This window comes from Zosterops lateralis, assembly GCF_965231275.1.
Source record: "Zosterops lateralis genome assembly, chromosome: 5".
Lineage (NCBI taxonomy): Eukaryota > Metazoa > Chordata > Aves > Passeriformes > Zosteropidae > Zosterops > Zosterops lateralis.
Window position 1 is genome coordinate 18,127,326 of NC_139766.1, and position 14,421 is coordinate 18,141,746.

The window sequence follows — 14,421 nt, forward strand, 5'->3', positions numbered from 1 at the left end:
CAGATTACCTGACTACCAGGCTTGCAGACATGTGACTCTGTAATTGGGTGCTTGTAGTAACCTTCCAGGAGTGTTCAAGTGAAGCAGGAGGATCACAGGTACCCACTACAAAAATTCTTATAATTCTTCTTATACCTCCCTGAACATCACCCTCTTTATAAGCACATTTCACTTACTCATTATTATAAACAAGAAAAACTAACCCATTCCAGCTGATTGTGTAAAAAAAATATATTTGTCACTTGTTTCCCTCCAACATTTGGAGCGTTCTCCAGAACCCTCATTTGCTATGATTTGCAGGAAAATCCAGCTTGTCAGGCTTGCTAAAAGAAATATGAACAATGTCTTTCACATGGGTGTTACTGTTTTATCGAAGGGCTGATCTGTAAAAGAGTTTCTACCTTTAAATTTATGACCTCTCTATGTTTGAGAAACAAAGCCATGTAAACACATCCGTTTCCTGAAGAGGCTGTGGTGCTGTCTGAGCACAGACACCCAGGCAAGCCAAGGAGACAGATTCCAGTTTTGCACTGTCTTGCAGGTTGGCAGAGCAGACAGGACCACATCAAAATCGCCGACCGTTGCAGATCTTCATCATCTCTCCTTTACTCACCTCACTGCTGATATTTCCTTGGAACAAAAGAAGTCATAAAGTTCTTATTATCCCCTTATCCTTCCACACATTCAGGTCCCTGGGTAGAGACCAAAACCTGCTTTTATCTGATATTATCAGACCCAAAGAACTGGTTTCTGACATTCTAGTTCAGGGGCCTGGAACATCTGCCCTTACTCAGAAGTTGAGCCCTTTCTCTCTCACTCCTAGCCTTGCTGGGATGCTCATGCCCTTCCAGTGACAAGCAATAAATAGTCTTCTCCAGCTGCAGCCACACAGGGCAGAACATAGGGAAGCTTCAGGAACACACCTTGTATTTGGAACACTGCAGAGCTCTGGAAGACCCTGAGAAGGATCTGAAGAGGATGATTCCATGAACAACCACCATGGATTTGATATCTTAGGGTACAGAAAAGATTCCCTGGTGCAACCACAAGCAAGTTTGTGGGAGGTACCAGCCTTCAAAACTACCAGCCTTTACTGAGGTGGCCACCCAGCTGTCACATTGCATTTGGGGTTTGCTTGGCCATCTGGCCATTTAGTCACCCAGACAGGGCCTCCCAGCCTGAAGGGGAGCTGTGATGCCCAGGCTGCTGCAGCAGTGCAGGAGAGAACACTCCCTTACCAGATCCATGCCGAGACTCACAGTAGCTGGTGGAAGAAAAACCTCTCTCATTTCCATAACACAGGCCATCTCCCCTCTAAAATGGCTGGTAAGGCAACTGCAGTGGAGCATGCACAAGGCTGCAGCACAGCACTGGAGAGAACAGTAACCTTTAAATACCCTAAAATCAAATCTTGTTTTACACAAAACCGCTATGGTAAAGTCAATGTGAATGAAGCACCTTTGAGTGAAGGAACAGAGGGAAAGGCAGTGGACAGTTTTAGTGCCTCCTAGCAATTCTTTTTAATAAACTAGAGATGACAGACAGCCTTACCAACACATCCCTCAACTTCAGATATGACTTTCTTCAGACAGAGCTCAGTGGAACTGAGTCAGCCTTTTTTCTTGGGCCTAGCTCTTGGCATTTTTCATATTAAAACAAAGTATAATGTGGAAATAATTCTGGACTGTAGTAATCTGATGGGATTTTAGTAACACAGGCCACAGTTTTGCTCTGTAACAAATTTAGGCAAACAAAATAAAATGAAGATATCACACAAAACACCTAGTGTGGGGGTTTTTTTTAAATACACTTACGGATTAAGTTACCCTTTCTAGGGTTATGCCTGCCTGTAGAAGTGTGCAAGCTTTTGTGAGACCTCCTGTCAGTGGAGAACATAACTCCAGTCATGCAGCAGCCAGCACTCACTGCTCTGAAGCTCCCAGGCTGCAGCACAGGTCCCCTTCCTCAGCTCTTCACAGCCCCTGCACCCCATTTTCCTGAATCAGCCAAGGACAAGCCAAGCAGAGATGGGATCACCTCATTGCAACACCCAACAGTTCATGCAGACAAGGCTTCTGAAGGATCAGCTTTGCCTGACCTCCTAACTAGTAGTTCCTGCCAGCCAAAATTGAGCCCTGGAGTTATTTTTAGTCAGAACCCTTCATGAATTGCAGTTAACTCGCAATATGCAAACTAGTGACTAGTGCTAGAGGAATCCCTATGGGTTTCGTGGTTCCACTCCCTGCTCAAAAGTCCAATTATTCATTTTTCTTGGAGCTGCAATATTAATCTAAAAAAGTTGCACAAATGGCAAGAGATGTCATCCTCCCTCCATCCCCAGTTCAGATAACTGAAATAAAGGAAGATAAGCATTCAGCCCAGGGCTTATTAGCTATACAAAGTGCAGCTGTAAACCTTTGGAGGCTGACCCTCCTCCAGCGATGCTTTTGACGAGAAATTTGTCACTGCTTTCACCTCTGACTCAGGGCCAAACACACTAGTGCAGAGATGGAATGGGAAAACTAGCCACAGAAAGGTATAGGTGAGTTACTATTTAATTTAAATTTAATTTTATTCTATCCAAATCACTTGCCTTGATAGTTGTATGAGAAAATGCAGTAAAGTACAAGGGGGGGGTTAAAGTAGCTGGAAGGGGTGACTGCTCTAAATCCTTTGGAAGGGAATGGAAATCTTTAAATGGATTTAGGCAGGCTTTGAATCAGACCTTATCACAGAAGGAGGGACCAAGACAGTTCAAAGCAGAAACTCCTCCACCTTTTTTTTTTCTTTTAATTTTTTTTTTTAAATTTTCATACAATTCAAGATTCCCCAGCTTTCCCCTGTGAATACAACAGGAATAAAACACCTAGATTGCATCAGCTATCACCCTTTTAGACATCTTTGTTCCCAAGAAATTTAGTATTTGCTGAACATCTTTGCCCTAGGACAATGATTATATATTATTTTGTAAGTGGGTACCAGGAAGATTCATGCTTTCTCCCTGAAAGAGCTATAACTGTACTTTCATTACTTCATGTCTATCAACAAATAAGGCAAGTTTGCTGCTTCTGTGTTTGTCCCCTAATGGATCTCTACCATTGTAAAATTCCCCAACAGTCTGGCTCAATTAAACACTATTTGTTGTTTCTGCTCTTTTGAACTCCACACGTGGAAGTGCAAGTCAGGGCAATGCATTTAACCAAAAGCATTGAAAGGACTGTGTAGGATTCACACTGAAACAGAGACTTCATCAGAGTGCACCTTTCCCTTTTGCCTATTTCAGCCTCCCCCCTTCTTTCTGAGGAACAAAGAACCAAGTCAAAATAGGAAACTGTCAGAATGGAAGATTATTTTAATTTCTGTTGCAAGTTGCTATATATTAAAAAAAACCCAACTCTGAAAAAACAGCAAACCAACACCAAAGAGCACTTCATCATAATATTATTACCAATTTATTAAACCAAGATTGCATAGACTGGAGAAATGAGTGTGACACATCCCTGGGGGTTTTCTGGAGGTAGACCTCCAGCTGTTTCATTCTCACATGCACTCCTGTTTACAGGGGCACGGAAAAATATTTGCACTTCAGTTCAGTGCAACATAATTTTAAATTGTTTACTGGTTTTCTTTAAGGAAGGGTAGAGGCATGCACAGCAAGCTGGAGATGTACACTTTGAGAGACAGGGCTACCATCTTCCAGGGAGAGTGGGGGAAAACACATGGTGGTTGTTAATTTATATCCTGGACAATGCTATAAATTGAAGCATCGCTGACAATTCCTGCCCAGTAAACATGTTCAATTTCATCTCCCGTAAAAAGGCGAGCAGGCACTAAATAGCAACACATTTTGATTTTCATTTAGCCACTTTAATGATAGGTGATGTTAGTGGAAAATATCATTTATCTTCAGATTTATTTTATATGAGATAAAAGGCCTTGCCAATTTTTTAAAATTCATTTACACAAGTGAATAAATCTTCCCAAACAATAAGTACGAAAGTCATATTTCTTTAAGTTTGCTAAAATCTGAAAATGCTGATCTTAGAGTGAAATAGACAGCACTGGCATTTTAATCAGGAACATAAAGACTCCTAAATAAGAAGTGCAGCTATACTTCAGAAAAAAAACACAAATCTCTGATTCAGAGATGCCTTTTTTAATGCATTTAGTCAAAAAATCTCTGATAAATCAGGAGAGACACGTGCAATTTTTATGTCCCCTTCATTTTTAGATCAGTTCCAATGTGAAGGCTACCTAAAAATAGACAGAACCTAGCCTTTCAAATATCTATACTGCTGCATACCACGAAGGCAAGCTTTCAGTGCCTCTCATGGCTTTCAAGAGCCTTGTGCTGTGCCTGTCTTCTCCTCTAGCATATTATTCCATGATGCCTATTGCACCCAGTCATGAGACAAGCTGCAAGTTGCAATGTGCAGTGCACTGCAATATGTGATATGCGTCCATTCAAGACGCACAAGCGGAAAGATCATGAAAACCAGCCTTCCCTTTTGGCTGCTTGATTTTTGCCACAAAAAAGGACACTGACAACATTGAACCTAGTAAGTGGGGATGTGAAAATGAAGCTGTACCGGCTGCCCCGGCAGCTCCGTTCAGAAAGCACAGGCTTTCTATTTGCAGCACACCACTTTTACAAATATGAAGGGGAACAATAAGCTCTTTTATTGTTTTCTACAGTGCTTGCAGACACAGTTCTACCCATCCAAAGAAGAGATTTTGCAACAGTGCACTGAACTGAGTGACTGGTGTAGAATTACAAGACAGCAGAATACTTGGTAACTATTTCTTTGCATTACACTTTCAAAACTGTGATTCTGCTTGGCCTTAATGGTATAGGTCAAATTCATCCCAAGCACAATCCCAGCAATTTCAGGTCAGTGGTACCTGAAAAATCAATAGCATTTAAGTTGATGAAGTTACCAAAAGGGGGATTTTGGCCCACACTGTACAAATACTTACTTTTATTGTATATATTCTTCACTTGGTATTATGCTGTATTTCATTGTTCTCTAATGCTAAACATGTAACTTAGCAGGTCCTAAAGCCACACTAGGAGCTGGAATAGGAGAAATCTGTACTAAAATCCAGTTGTGGGGCTGCCCTGGAGGCTTTGAGTGACTGTGACTTTTGCTTACACGAAATAGAAAATCGCCCTTGTACCAGTTGCTAGCTAGCTAGTCTGAGCAGGAACAAGCTCGTAAGGACTTGCTTCTCTTTGTTTACTGTCATGCTCTGCTCTGACAGAGTCAGAAGTTTGTCAAGGCATTTTACTCTGTTGAAAAATGAATAAAATAATTTACACTGATAAAATAATGAAACAAAGCAGAATCAGACTAAGTGAATTCCTTCAAAGAATTTTGGATGGAAAATGTCTTACCTGCTGACAGGAAGGCAAGAATAGCAAACAAAGGCATAGGAATAAAAGCTATTCAATAAAATATCGATTTCATTATCACCACCTATTCAACTTAATTTTCTTGGCATCCATATCCCTAATGCAGGTTTGTGATAGATCGTACAATCACTTTTTAATTAAGCCCTACTGTGCCTTGTATTAAGAACAAGACAGTATACATTATGGCACAATATATCTACCAAAATATTTAATGCTTATCCTTTTCATTTTGGTATTTAAAAGTTGTTCTCTTAGGAGGTGGTATCAGTATTTAACAACATTCTTGACAGCAAGTATAAAAACATTCATACTTAATCTAGCTATGTCAAAACTGAAATTCCTTAAAATAATTGCTTTCTGTATAAATAGTATTTATATTGCATTATTTTATTATTAATCAGCTTTCAAGATCTTAAGATGCAGAACTTGTTCCTTCTCCCACATACTGATGAGATAGAAGTGGCACAAGGATAGAAAACTCACATTTGACCAGCTGAATGGTACATGAAACAGATGTTATCAAGTTACAAGAGATTTTTGATGAGAAGACTGGCAGCTTCCTGAGTCAGTAGTATTTTTTAGTTCAGGTCTCTTCTGGTGTATTGCAGTTCTGCTGCTTGTGATGGGGCAGATCCTATACAAGAACAGCACTCATCTTCCACTGTACTACTGGCACTTTTCAGAGGGCAACATTCACTCCAATTACTAAAATGTACCCACCTTCTTCCAACTAAGAAAAGGCTGTTGTTGCATGTATAATGTGGTTTTAGTTTTTAATGCCAGGAATGAATCAGTAAACATAGATACATTATGGTATACTATTTCTTATTCTGTACCCATAGTAACCAAATTAATCTCAAGGCACTGCTGGCATTAATTCAATCTGAAGCTCACACTTTGGATTTCACATAGGTGCCTTCATCCTATTCTTCTTCTCAACTAATAAAATGTTAATATATGGCAATATATTTATTTCTGGTTCACTTCAAGTTGAGGTGAGCAGTACTTTGCAAAAACCTAATTAATATGAATCATACATTAGAACACTCAGTTTAGTATACAAAAAAATGATGCTAGCACATGAGGATGAAACAGAAGACCCAAGAATTCATTTCTAGCTGTAACTTCTCTGTCTCTAGCATAGGGAAGCCCAGTTTTCCTTATCCTTCAATCTCCATTTAAAAAAAATAATCTCTAGCATACAGTGTAGTTCTTCACTGAAGAGCTACACTAAACAAATCACAAATAATTGAAAAAAACAATAAGACTAAGGAGATCTTGGAAGATGAGATACTGACATCTCCCCCTGTACCACCATGAGTTTGGTGCACACCAGCAATGAACTAGCTTCCAGAGTGATTCAGAAGTACTGTCTTCAGCAACACCCACTGATACGAGTTTTTCCACTGGAATGGCCTTCAGCCAAAAATACCCATCCAGCTGATAGTGAAAAACCCCAGGAATTGTGCCTGTACTGCTCAGGAGACATAAAGCAGCTCAACAAACTGTGGTATTGACTAGATCTGTAGACCTCATCAAGAAGAAAACCAGTTCTTTTGTCAGAACTTAATTTGGGCAATCTGATACCCCAGACATGCTACTATCCCCAAATCTGCTCTTTTACTTTAGAGAGGTTTTGCAGCAACAGTTCACATTTCTTGGAGCCCTTTTTACCTAACTGTTCCCAGTCCCATGGATTCCCAGGAGCACTAGAGTTCCCAAGTATTTTGGGGCTTTCAAAATGGCCAGCTGAGAGAAATTCCTGCACTAAATGGTGCCCAACTTGATCCAGCCACTGACAGAGTAACAGGGCCAGATTCTGCCACCCTTACTCACCACATACAACAAGCAGTCCCATCAAAAGGATGAGCTGATGTGAAGAGCAAAGGCAATGCTTACGGACAAGCAGAGGGAGGGTATGTGATCTGCGGCTCACCAAGTAAAGATGATCCCCACTCTGAAAAGAATCACCATCATTCCAGTGCTGCTCTGCATGGAAGCTCAGGCCCCAACCTGTACCTGGGTCATAGACCTGCAGCAAAGCTTGTATTTGGCTTACAAAGATCCCATGTTCTGGCAAAAGCCACAGGGATGTTTGAGCAAGCCCACAAACAGGCAGCCCCATGCCCACCACTGCAGGACACAGAAGACTCAGTGGATCTCTCCATCAGGCACATCACTCAAGGCTGTATGAAGAGATGATCAAGCCCAGCCTTTGCAGAAGGATCCACCTCAAACCTCCACAATGCAGGACTGCATCAAACAGCTGGAGTTCCCCTTGTTATTTCAGGCTCTTGCCTTGGTAACCAAGCAGCAAAACACTCAGGGAGGCCCTGGTGTGCCCCTGGGCACTCCCAAAGGGCTTCCACTGGCCTTGAGCCCTGCCTGCATACTGCATCCAAGGGCACAATACAGTCCTTCACATTTACCAACTGCTACAGAGTAAGAATTCCTAGAATGGCTCAAACACATACCAGTTCAAATATGGGTACTTTCAGGCTTCCTTTTTATTCCAAATTATGTGTTTTGCCAGCTTCAAAAAAAGGATGGAAAATACATCCCTAAATGTGCACCCTTGTGATCATTCCAAAAGGAAAGCAGCACCAAGTAGCTTAAAACATTTGCTAGAAAAAATCTTTTCCATATCATGCAAATAGCAGACAAAAATAACTGCTAGGCAATTGATATACATACAAATATTGGTTATTTTAAACAGTAATTTGTTATTGAGGACATCTCACTGAAATATTATAATATTCAATTTCCTCTGCATTTGCATGGAAAAGGAGCTGGAGCGCACATGATCATTCATTTAACTATTACATAAATACGTCTATCATAAGATCACACGGTTTTCAAGCCAGAGTTCAAATACATGTTTAATGCATGAGAGTATGATGAAGAAACTTGTGAACTCACAGGTCTCGTAGCACAATCTCAATCAGATACAAGCTTGGTGTAAATATGTACAGTGTCGTGTGCTTTCCAATAGCACCATGTCTCCAGGCAGCAGTCTGACATCAGCAAAGGAGACAGGTGGTTCCCTTTCCAACCCCAGAGGGGTGAAAAAAAGGAGTTAAGACAATGTGTAAATATAGCAGTGTTTTTTCCTCAGTGTTTTGCTACAGTTTTCAACCCTTAATGAAACTGCAGTGCATGAACAATTCTCATAAATGTCTTTGCTACAAATCAGTGAGTGGATGTCATGTCCTAGGATATTTATAACCTTAAAGGTAGTGGTAAGTGATACTGTTTGGCAGCCTTGGTTTAGAAGTGCTGAAGTTATTTGCCTTTTGGTTTCGTAAGAAAGGAGCTCGAAAAAGCCACAAAAACCCAGTTTCCTTGCTCTAAATGTATCCCTTTCCTATAGCATATCACTGTTACTAATAATGCCTGTAAGAATGACAAGTAACAGTCAATCACAGGCACACGGCAGGTCACAACTGCTTTTAGCTAGTTCAACTTTGTAAACTCTAACAGTGTGAGATATGCTAAACCCTGCACAATCCACAGTAGTTTGATTTTGTATCTTATGTTACAAGAGTTCACATGTATGCTAACCTGCATATGGAATAACCCAATTTGGCCCTTTTTTCCTATCTGTACATAAATAGGTACTTTTTTTTTTTTTTTTTTTTTTTTTTACACAGTGACAGCCACTGCCTCTTAAACCATTTTCTTTTGTTGCATTTCCTTAGAAACACAAATCTTGTTCCTTGGCAGCAGTTGCTGTAAGTGCTGTACCACATGCCCAAACTAGTTCTCACTCACAGCTTTAATTCACAGTAAGTGGCATGAAAGGAGGTCAACACTTCTCAGAAACCACTTTCAGTTCTTTGCTGCTTCAGTATCTATTCTATAAAGCCATCCGCCCTAACAGAAAGAGAGTTGTTTCTTATATTGTGTCCCTTGCTTTTTTATTATTGTCATCTTTATGGAATGGGCTGCAGAATATATCTGATGGAATAAAAGAAGATTATTCCTGAAACCACATTCCCTGTCTCCCTTTTGCAAGATCCTAAAAATATAAGTAAAAAGAAAATAAAAATTAATACTTTCTGCAACAAAACCAAAACGGCCCTTTCTTTTTCTGTGCAGAAAGACTTTAAATAAATGGTATCTTGCAACTCACTGTCAATCACTGGGTCTTACTTTCAGTTCAATTTTCTTGCTTACAGAATGATTTTTTTTTTTTTTATCAATCCAACCAAGACATCATGGAGGTTGAAAATCAAACAGCCTTCTTTTTTTTGCCATGATGCATCACTGGCAAGAGGAATGGCCTTGCTGACAATATTTTGCTGTCACATTTGCGTCTACAGCTTCACTGCCTTCTCTGTGATCAATGAAAACAGATTTTGACCTCATCTATTTCATTTCAGACCATATTCTGCCCTGAGGCACACGAGTACAACCTATCATAGTTATAGTGGCAATTGGGGCAGAATTTGTTCCTTTCCTGACAATTCAATATGTGATTCATGAAGCAGAATTGAATCCAGTTCTCCTTTCCTAGAGCTCCTCTGGCTTTTGGCATCAGTAAAAAAATCAGCAAAGATGAATTTATGTTGGTCATATCAGCAGAACTGGCTGGGTAGTCAATAATCAGGCTGCTCAGCAAGATGCTACCTGACCAAAAGTTAGTTACTGTATTTTATTTACACAGATTATTCTGTAGTCTGCTTGCTTGTTTCACTTCTCCTTCTGTTGTTTAACTAATGGGATCATAAGACTTGGAAAAACACCTCCTAGTCTTGAACATTTCTAATTGGCTTAATAAAGCAAACTTAAAAAATTATAATCCTTTCCACAACCATCACCTTAAAAAACACACCCCTGCTACTAGACATGGAGTACACAGTGTATTCACAGGGTATGCACTGCAGGCAATAACCGGATGATCAAGTTTCTCATTAATCCCCAAGACAATGGACCACTTTTGAAAATACAGGCTCCATTTATATTCACACATGACTCCGTGTGCCAATACCTGCATGCTCTCATTCATGCAACTCGCTGCAGAGCTGAGGCAAGCACACTTCAGCATGCACCGTCTCCCGGACACACAGCAATGCCATCTCAGATCTGCAGCACTCTAGCACACCTATGCTATGGGGCACTCCCTCTGCACCACCTACAGAAGTAGGAGAGTCTGTTCTAGACCACCCTGCAAGCACTGGCACCCCAGAGGCAACACCAGGAGCTCTTTTTGAACCCTGGAAGTCCCCAGTGTCTCAGTGCCTCACTCAGGATGACAGACTTTGCATGCATAGATTGTAACGTGACTTTCTGCAGGACTCACTTCTCAAGCAGAGGCAAGGTTGCCATCACTTTGAAAACCACATCCAAAACATCTAATGAATTGCATACAGGAGCTTAATCTGTAGTAAATTTGATGTACGGTAAAAAAAACCTCCTTAATATTACAAAAGCACTAATCAACATATTGCATATTAGGCCTGTAAAGCACCAATTATCTGATGAAGAGGAGTAATACTAGATGGTTCCAGTTTTCTCAGTTATTTAACTATTTATGTCAATGGAAATCAAGGAAAACAATGCCTATGAAACCATACATGAAAACACACATGAAGGATTTCAGCCAACATTTCAGTTGAGATTTGAATGTAAGGAGAAAAAAAAACATTTAAGAATAAACAACAAAAATACAGCTCAGGACCTTCAAGTCCTGCTCCATATTGCTGTTGTACTGGTTATGAGAAAACAATTTTTGGAAGCAAATTATTTTAATTTTCCTCATCATTTAAGAAAAATGCATTCAAAGCAAAATACAGAGCCTGATCCTGCCCTTCTGCAACCCCATCAATAGCAGCCTTACCACAAACTCCAGTGAAGCAAGATTTATCCTTTCCCGTGGGCCATGCTCTGAGTCCTTAATTCAACACCTTATTCACTAACTTGTTCCATGAGATTAGCTGTGGTTTCAAGTGTTATTCATTCAAAGCAATGGGTCTACAAACACCCTCTTTCTCTGTATTGCCAGACTGAACAAGATATGAATAATTTGGGGAACGTTACCAAAAGCTCAGAGAGAACCTCAGTATCTTCTATGAGATTTTCTTTGGAGTGAGAGCTTCCTGAGTTTGAAAATCAGGCTTGTACTGAAATAAATAGAACTCCCTTCTCCTCCTTTTTTTTTTAGGTAACATGACCTAAAAAATGATTTGCAAATACACTTGGAGAGGAGAGAGCAATCTTGTGTTTATTGGATTTTTTGTTTATTTTCTGCAGTTATTTCAGAGTTTCTCAAAATTTTCTCTCTGTCAATCTTATAAGATGTGCAATGTGTCTTACTTAATTTTCTTTTATTTCTTAGTATATTTGTAACACTTACTAATAATTACCTAAATGCCCACACAATGCTTTAAATGGGGCTGCAAATATCCCCTTGATCACCATCAGCAAAAAGCTTTTCCTCCTAAAGGGAAATAAAACCCAGCACAACTTTTTGATCTACTATTTGCTGTTTTTCCAAGCTGCAGGAAAACCTGTGCCTGAAGGGCTGAGCCCTGTGGGTTGGGCAGCCCAGGAAGGGTCTGTGCGCCGCACCGGAGTCACGCTTGGAGGCAGAGCACGGGAGCCACAGCCTGCCAGAAGTGCTGATTCACTGCAGCCGCTGAAGAGCCTGCTTAGTAGCTAAGCTGGGGGGGAGGAAAGATGGCACAGAGCAGGGAGGCACCTTCACTGGTACAAATAAATAAACAGGAGGGAATGCCAAAGCTGTTGCAGAGACCGGATTCCCCGAGATCTCTGCTTAATACGTGTGTGTTGGTTCATGTGTTGGAACAAAACCTGTTAATACAGTTCTAGCCATAGGGGGAAAAAATACTTGCAAATGCACAGAAGTCATGTAAATCAGAACTGCTGCTCTATTTTACAAGAAATTTTCTCCATTAATTAATTTCATGACTTAGAGCAAATGAGCATGGTTGGAAACAGGGGACCCTGCTGATACCAATCTCACAGCATAGGACACTTTCGTTTCCCTCTCTCAGATATATAGCAGATGTATTCCCTGGCTCAAATCCAGGTGTGTACTAGGTACTTCTGTGGCTAAAACACCACCTTCTAACCTGGTTAAATCTACTGGTAACTTTTTCTGGTTTGCAGTTAGAAAATACCCCATAAACCCCCCAGGATTTTAAAATCCAAATTCTCAGAGTTGTCACGTTTATAATTAGAACAATCTGATACGACTGGCATTAGTGTGAGGTAGGAACATATCACAGAGGGCCAAGCAGACAAACTAAAATATTTCTCACTGTTAAAAAGGGAATTCTTCCAAGTAGAAATGTCAGTTGAGTCACAAGGGCTCTGTGCAAAAGTAGCACCTCTTCATCCTCATACCTACTCTTAGAAAGCCCTGTGCTGCTGCCTAACTTAGCCCAACAGACCATACCACCTACCAAAGCCCTGTAAACAGCTCTGGCTCCCTGTGCTGAACCCAGATCTTCCTCCAAGAAAAAAAATTACTTTTCTGTAAGTGCAGGTTGTTTCAGAGCTACCTGTAGCACCCCCAAACTCTACATAAAGACAGCACCTCTGATGATACCACACACAAGAAGATGTGCCTCCACACTGAAAAAAAATTATGTTTGATAAAACACTTTGTCACAGTATTCCTGGATGCAGAACTTTTTTTGCAAGAGTAACCTTCCTATGTGCTGATGAAAGTACTTTTCAAGTTATTTACCCCCATACTGGAGAAAGAGAAAAAGAAAGTAAGAAAGAAAGGAAGAAAGGAGGGAAGGAGGAAAGGATGGAGGATACACTATTGTAGTTACTGAACCAGCAAACAAGCCAGCAACAGACAAAATGAGAACAGATGTAAGGAACCTGGCAGCACCAGCATGTTGAGGGAAATAATAAAAAGGAGCCCGGAAGACAAGAGAAACCCTGGATGCAGATACTAACTTTTTCTTTTTTTTTCCTGGAAGAGGATTTATGATGCTAGATTTTGGTTGACTCTTAATACCCACACCTGGATAAATACAAACGAAATTAATTTTACAGCTGTAATCTTTCCAATTTTGAACATGGTGATTTGCAGTAAGAAACCCTATCACAACATGTCAAAAAGGAACATAAAACATAACATGCTATATTTTTTGAGAGACATCAGTTGTAATTAGATGAAACCTAAGCAGGCTGCTCCAGGGAGAGGTGGATGGAGTCGCACAGCAGAGTGCCTGGCCTGCGGTGCAGATGGCAAAGCTCAATCCAGGCAAATACAGTGGGAAGGCCACAGGAGCTCACATGTATCAAATAATAACAGTAATGTGTCTCTTCCTTCTGCCATCCGGTCACTGAAATCAGTGGGAAAGCAGCATGGAGATGAAAATGCTATGGTCAGGTATTAGGTTAGAACTTCCTACATGACCTGAGATTACAGCCATCATCCCTCATCCCTCTTACTTCCACATGACAACTCTCATCCCTCTTACATCTTAAACTAAGTAACTGGTCTCAAAAGTTTTAGTAGCACAGTATGGCCAGTCTTCATTCTAATGTATTTGATTTTTCTTGAAAATCAGTAGTAGCTGATCTGTAACATAGACTTGGTATTAAAACACGTCACTGATGTGTGAAGAGATGGGGATACTCCTCAAAGAAAATATGAAAAATTTCAGAATACTATGTCTGAGAAAAAAGGTTTGATACTTATTTCAGAATTAGGGCAGGAGCCGTTTATCTGCTCACAGTCCTTCCTCTCTTACCCCATGACCAGACTGGCAAATTTTTCTATTTCAGTGCTTGGGAGAACCAAAAAGGGTGCTGTCCTTTAGTATCTGTACCACACCTACAAAATAATCTCCAGAAATGTAATATTTTCCTTGTTGGCTTCTTCTGGTGAGGGTCATATTAATAATGTATTTGGCTCACCTTCCTGCAGCCAGACATTCCTACAAGAGGTGTGGAGACCTACAAACTGGTCACATTTGTACCAAAAAAGCATCAGGTCCTTTACAGCATGAAATCCATGATTT